The following is a 7,195-nucleotide window of genomic DNA, read 5'->3' on the forward strand; positions in this document are numbered from 1 at the left end:
AGTGGTTAAGCATCCGCCTGCCAATCTGGGGTTCGATGCCTGGTGGGGGAATTAGGATCCCACATGCCGTGGGGCAACCAAGCCCACATGTTGCAACTATTGAGTCCTTGCAACACAACTACCGAAGCCTACACGCCTAGAGCCCATGCTCCACAATGAGAGATGCCATCACAATAAGAAGCCCACACAACACACGAGAAAATAGACCCCACTCACTGCAACTGGAGAAAGTCCATGCGCAGCAATGAAAAGCTCATGCGCCATAATGAAGACCCAGCACAGCCAAAAAAAAACACATATCTTCACCATTAGGATCTTCATCTACACTATAGATACATGCATCATTAAACACAACTTTCCAGAAGCTTCATTTTCATTTCCATATAAGATGGGGCATATTTAAATTTTTGGAATAATGTGGCCCCTGGAGCCACATATTAGAAGCCACATATTATTTACTTCTAAAAATATTAGGGGCATTGTCTACCCACCCAACCCCCATTCCCCATAATGTAACTTTTAAGGTGACTTTTTTTTACTTTTAAAAAATTTTTGGCCAGGCTTCACAGCTTGTGGGATCTTAGTTCCCCAACCAGGGATTGAACCTGGGCCCATGGCAGTGAAAGTGCCAAGTCCTAACCACTGGACTGCTGGGGAACGTCCAACATGACTGCTTTTTAAGTGATCTTACAGAGCTTGTTTATAACATCTAACATCTGCAGTCTTAAGGTCAACCTTCCAGGAATGATTTCTAAAATCAGTAATAAATTTTTTTACCTTCTCTTTCAAAAAACTTAATTCATTTCAGATGACTTTTGTCAGTACCAAACACCAAAAATGGCTGAGGTTATTTAGGCTAACAGTCCTTCCCCAGACAATTCTTTGTGGTTCAAAATAAAAGGAACTTCCATAATATAAAAGACGTTATGAAACAGGAAACGCCTAATAGCCAAAACAATCGGACAAAGGACAAAACTGGAGGTATCATACTCCCTGACTTCAGACTATGCTGCTGCTGCTAAGTCACTTGAGTCGCGTCAGACTCCGTGTGACCCCATAGATGGCAGCCCACCAGGCTCCCAAGTCCCTGGGATTCTCCAGGCAAGAACACTGGAGTGGGTTGTCATTTCCTTCTCCAATACACGAACTATGCTACAAAGTTTCAATAATCAAGATAGTATGCTAGCACAAAAATCAGACACACAGATCAGTGGAACAAAAAGAGAGCCCAGGGACTTCCCTAGTTGTCCAGTAGCTAAAACTGCCAATGTAGGGGTTTGGGATCCAATCCCCAGTCAGGGAATTAGACTGTACATGCCATAGCTAAGAGTTCACATGCCATGCAACCAAGATCTGGCACAACCAAATAAATAAATAAAAATTAATATTTTTAAAAATAGCCCAGAAATAAATCCACAAACTTACAGGCAATTAATCTAAGACAAAGAAGAATATACAATGAGGGAAAGACCATCTCTTCAGTAAGTGGTGCTGGGAAAAGTAGATAGCTACATGTAAAATAATAAAATCATAACATTTTTCCCATATTTACAAAAATAAATTCAAAATGAATTAAAGACCTAAATGTAATACCAGAAACCATAAAACTCCCAGAAGAAAATGTAGGCAGAACACTCTTTGACATAAATTGTACCAATATATTTTGGGTCTGTCTCCTAAGACAAAAGAATTAAAAGCATTCACCTGAAACTACCACAACATCATTAATCAACTATACCCCAATACAAAATGCTTTTGGTGTTAAAAAAGTTAAAATTAAAAACAGGATCTTAAGTAAAAGCTTTCGTACAGCAAAGGAAACCATTGACAAAATGAAAAGATAGCCTACTGAACGAAAGAAAATTTTTGCAAATGATATGACCAATAAGGGGTTAATATACAAAATATATAAACAGCTCATATAACTCAACATAAAAAAATAACCTGATTAAAAAGTGGGCACATACCCGAATAGACATTTCTCCAAAGAAGATACACAGATGGCCAATATGCACATGAAAAGATTCTCAATATCGTTAATCAAAGAAATGCAAATTAAAACCACAATGAGATATCACCTCACACCTCTTAGAATGACTACTATCAAGAAGAACACAAATAGCAAATGTTGACAAGGATGTGGACAAAAGGGGACCCTCCTACACTGTTGGTGGCAATGTAAATCGGTGGAGCCACTGGAAAACAGTATGGAGACCTCTCAAAAAGCTAAAAATAGAACTACCACATGACCCAGCAATTCTCCTCTGCATATATATCTAAACTGAAAAAAAAATTAATTCAAAAGGATACATGCACTCCAACAGCTAATTGTAAATAGCATTATTTACAATTGCTAAGATATGGGACTTCCCTGGTGGTCTAGTGACTAAGATTCTGAGCTCCCATTGCAGAGGGCCCAGGTTCAGTCCCTGATCAGGGAACTAGATCCCACATGCTGCAACCAAATAAATAAATAGATAGATAGATAGATTTTTAAATTGCTAAGATATGGGAGCAACCTAACTGTCCATAAACAAAAGAAAATGTTTACACAATAGAATACTATTCAGCCATAAAAAAGAGTGAAAATTTGGCATTTACAAAAACACGGATGGACCTGGAAGGTATTATGCTCAGTGAAATATGTCAGACAAAGACAAATACGTATGGTATCACTTATATGTGGAATCCAAAAACTAACACAAACTCGTGACTGTAGCAAAAAAGAAACAGACTTACAGATATGGAGCGGCAACTAGTGGTTACCAGTGAGGAGAGGGAAGGGGTAGAGGATTAAGAGGCACAAACAATGGTGTATAAAATAAATAGGCTATAAGGATATATAATATGACACAGAAACTGTAGCCAATATTTCATAATAATTGTAAATGGAGCATAACCTTTAAAATGGTAAATTATGATGCTGTACACCAGAAAACATCATATTGTATCAACTATACCTCAATAAAGTACAGTATTCAGTAAGCATCTGTGTGTTAACACTGTAGTAGGCATTGGGAAATTCACCCATTCTTCAGTAGATCCCAGCTCTTACAATCCCAGAGCCCACAATCCAACACAGGCCTCAGGCAAGGATAAGCAGATGACACCACCCTTACGGCAGAAAGCAAAGAGGAACTAAAGAGCCTCTTGATGAAGGGCAAAGAGGAGTGAAAAACTTGGCCTAAACCTCAACATTCAAAAAACGAAGATCGTGGCATCCTGTCCCATCACTTGATGGCAGATACGTGGGGAAACAATGGAAACAGTGACAGACTTTTATTTTCTTGGGCTCCAAAATCACTGCAGATGGTGACTGCAGCCACAAAATTAAAAGACAGTTGCTCCTTGGAAGAAAAGTTATGACAAACCTAGACAGTGTATTAAAAAGCAGAGACATTACTTTGCCAACAAAGGTCTGTATAGTCAAAGCTATGGTTTTCCCAGTAGTTGTGTATGGATGTGAGAGTTGGACCATAAAGAAGGTTGAGCGCCGAAAAATTGATGCTTTTGAACTATGGTCTTGAAGACTCTTGGGAGTCCCTTGGACTGCAAGGAAATCAAACCAGTCAATCCTGAAAGAAATCGATCCTGAATAGTTGTTGGAAGGACTGATGCTGTAGTTCCAATACTTTGGCCACCTGATGCGAAGAGCCGACTCATTAGAAAAGACCCTGATGCTGGGAAAGACTAAAGGCAGGAGAAGGGGATGACAGAGGATGAGATGGCTGGATGGCATCACTGACTCAATGGACATGAGCTGGAGCAAGCTCCAGGAGATGCTGATGGACAGGGAAGCCTGGCGTGCTGCAGTCCATGAGGTCACAAAGAGTCGGACACGACTGAGTGTCTGAACAATAACACCACCCTGACTTTAGCCCAGTGAGACTGATTTGGGGACCCCTGACCTCCTGAACAGTAAGAGAATAAATCTGTGTTGATTTAAGCACCAACGTCTATGGCAATCGTAACAGCAGCCACTGGAAACTAACACACATAATTTTGTTAGTGAGCTCCCTGGGCATGGGGGTACTCTGCAGTCCAGCTCCCATGCCCAGCCCAGGAGGGGCTGGTGATCAGAAGCCTGAATAGCTGTGACTGTGCCCCCTCCCAGGCTGCTCAGTTAAGTGGGGGGGCACAGGTCCCTGCCTCTCTGCCTCCCGCCAAGCCCGGAGATGTAATGTCACTAGGCCTGAGCCCTGCTTGCTGCCTACAGTTCTCAGGGACTAAGCTACACTCTGACCCAAAGCAGCCACATTGCCACCTCCCTCCGCTGCTGGATGGGCCTCTCTGAGCCCCTCTCTCTCCTCAGAAGGGTGACGTCCTATTCTGCTGGGCTCTGATACGGCCAAGGGTGTCATCATTAAGGCAACGCGAAGACCTGCTAAGAAATATCCTTCACGTGTCCACCCCATGGGCCTCCCCTTCCTCTGGCTCCTCCTCTTTCTGTCCCTGACCCCTGTCGCTTACTTGCCACCCTCAACATCCAGGCCTCTGTCAGCCCTGGCTCATCCAACCATCCACAGTCACGTCTTCACCAGGGAGATTGCAGACGAGCCGGGCCAGGATCTGGGTCTCTGGCAGTGGCCCCCACAAGCCTACCCAGCCCCTGTGGTTGTCAATCCAGCGCTCAAATCCCTCCGTTTCTGCATGCCTGCAGCCCTGCCCTTGGGCCAAAACCAAAGATCTGTCAGGAACCCAGCCTAGAATCAGGTTGGCAAGAGTGACTGGGTTCAGGCCCTGCTCACCTCTCTATGCAGAACAGCCTCCATTAGAATGCTCCAGCAACCTGCTTCACTCAGTCCGGTCCAGCCCTGCCCTCTCCCCTCAGGACTCAGCCAGACACCACCATGGACCAATCTCTTCTTCTGAGCCAGAGTGTGACTTCTCAGGGCAACGGTGGCCCTGTCTTAAACCTTTGCAGGTTGGAGGACTACCTGCGGCCCCACCTAGCTGCTGCTGCTAAGTAACTTCAGTCATGTCCAACTCTGTGTGACCCCACAGACAGCAGCCCACTAGGCTCCTCTGTCCCTGGGGTTCTCCAGGCAAGAATACTGGAGTGGGTTTCCATTTCCTTCTCCAATGCATGAAAGTGAAAAGTGAAAGTGAAATCGCTTAGTCATGCCCGACTCTTAGCGACCCCATGGACTGCAGCCTACCAGGCTCCTCCATCCATGGGATTTTCCAGGCAAGAGTACTGGAGTGGGCTGCCTTCTCCGGCCCCACCTAGAGTTACTGGTGATTGGTGTTTTCACACTGTCCCAGCAGATATTCTCAATCTTGGCCAATCACTGCAGTCACCTGGGTGTGGGGATGGGACAGGGGAAAAAAACTACTGGGTCTGAATCCTACCAATGAGTTTGATGATGGCTGGCAATTGCCAGGCTGTGAGATTTTTAAAGTCTCCCCAGGGGATTCTAAAATGCAGCTTAGAACAACTGATATGGAACTTGTGGAGTGTGTTTTCAAGATAACAGGGCTTCCAAAGTGATTCTAGGCTTGGGGACTGGAGCCCAGGCAGCTCGTGCTGTTTTGAGGTGGGTGGCACCGAGCAAGTGAGAGGTGGTGCTGGAGGCAGGGCCGGTCACCTGAGCAACCTGTGGCCCTTGGTCTCTGGGTCTGGAAGGTGTCCTCTGTGGGCCTAGAAAGCAGTGAGGGTGGGGGCGTTCATAGTGGGGATGAGGAGGAGGGAAAGAGGAGAAGAGAACAGAGGAGACAAGCTGTCCCCATCAGTGTGGTGACTTCTGACATGCTCTGACTCAGGGCGGAGGGAATTTCACAGGGCAACAGCAGATGATATTTGCAGCGAAGACGAGCCATTCCCTTCCATTAGGTTGAAGCCAAATTCCCAGGGCAACTGGGGTATGTGAGTGGGAGGGGAGAGACCAAGGGATGCTCAGGGAAGCCAGGGCAGGGACCTCGAGAAGCAAGCATCACAGTGGTCCATGCAGGAGGGCAGAGGGACCCTGGAGAGAAGGCCACTCGGGGATGTGGGATAAACACCACATTCCCTTCCATCTCTGGGCTTTTCTAACTCAGTTTGGACCTGTCACTGGATGTGCACAATGGCTGTAGCTGCTAGATGTTAATATCCTGTCTCGAAGCTCAAGCTCAAAGTCAACCCAGATCTGTCCAGTCTCTCCATGTTGGAAAAGACAGGAAGAGGCCCTGCTTTTCAAACACTGTCCCAGTTTTAGGCTCGTGGCAGGAAAAAGCCACCCAGAATCCCTCCGGGCTATTTGCGAAAGTCTCCCGCTACCTGTATGAAGTACTATTTAAAAGGCCAGAAGCTGTCAAAGAGGGGAAGCAAACCCTGCTCTCCTCACTGCCGGGTGCAGCCAGCCCTGCTGCTAGTACCTAGGGCACAGCTTCTGTGATATCACCCGAGTCACAGAGGAGGCAGAGAGCTGTGTCACGGACAGGGGGCAAGGCTGCTAGAGAGGACAGTGCTGGGATCCCCCCGGCTCCAGACAGACGATGGAAGCCACAAGAGCCGAGGGCAACGTTAGTGCAGACTCAAGACTCAAGGGTGTCCAGGTGGCCCTGCAGAATGTTCTCTCGCCGTTCCACCTCCACCTGACGTCCCGGCAGACCTCCCAAAGCCCCTTCTTGCAGACCAGGCAACAGACATGCCCCGCTTTTTATGCTGAAAGGGTCTTCATTCTCTTCTAGAACATAGGAGAGCTGCCCTCCACCCCAAATACACACATGACATAGCTGGGCCCTTGCAGCTGTGTCTGTCTGCCCCAGAGGCCGAGGCCCTCCTGGCCAGATCTGGAGGGGCCAGGGCGGACCCCTGACCCAAACTGGCCAACTAGATTCTCTCTCCTGGGAACCCAGCAGGGGAATCAGGAGGGGCTGGTGACCTTCTTTAGGGGGTGACATAAACAGAAAGCTGTGTTAGGCCCAAGGCAGCCGGCCTGAGGGAGAAACAGCGGGAGGCTGAAGGAGGGAGAGGACCCATTCCCGCTCACACCCCGGCTCACACTGCTGTCTGGAGATACCCCCACAGACGTGCAGCACAGCCTCCCTCCTGCCCCTGCCAGCGTGAGGGCTCCCCTGACCTTCCACCCACAAGCCCCCGAACAGATGTGATCACCGCTCACCTCGCTCCTTCTAGAGCCCTGCCCCCACTGCCCTGTGCACCAGGCACAACCTGGCCCACTGCTCCTGGAGAAAACGCCCTCCATCAGAA

General features: G+C 47.3%; 1 non-coding gene across 1 annotated transcript; it reads right to left on the reverse strand.

Moving 5' to 3' along the window:
- Nucleotides 1–584: 584 nt before the first annotated feature.
- TRNAE-UUC (transfer RNA glutamic acid (anticodon UUC)) lies at nucleotides 585–657 on the reverse strand. Its single transcript has one exon. It is a non-coding gene; the product is annotated as a tRNA-Glu (tRNA).
- Between the last annotated feature and the right edge of the window lie 6,538 nt (nucleotides 658–7,195).

This window comes from Budorcas taxicolor, chromosome 11, assembly GCF_023091745.1.
Source record: "Budorcas taxicolor isolate Tak-1 chromosome 11, Takin1.1, whole genome shotgun sequence".
NCBI lineage: Eukaryota > Metazoa > Chordata > Mammalia > Artiodactyla > Bovidae > Budorcas > Budorcas taxicolor.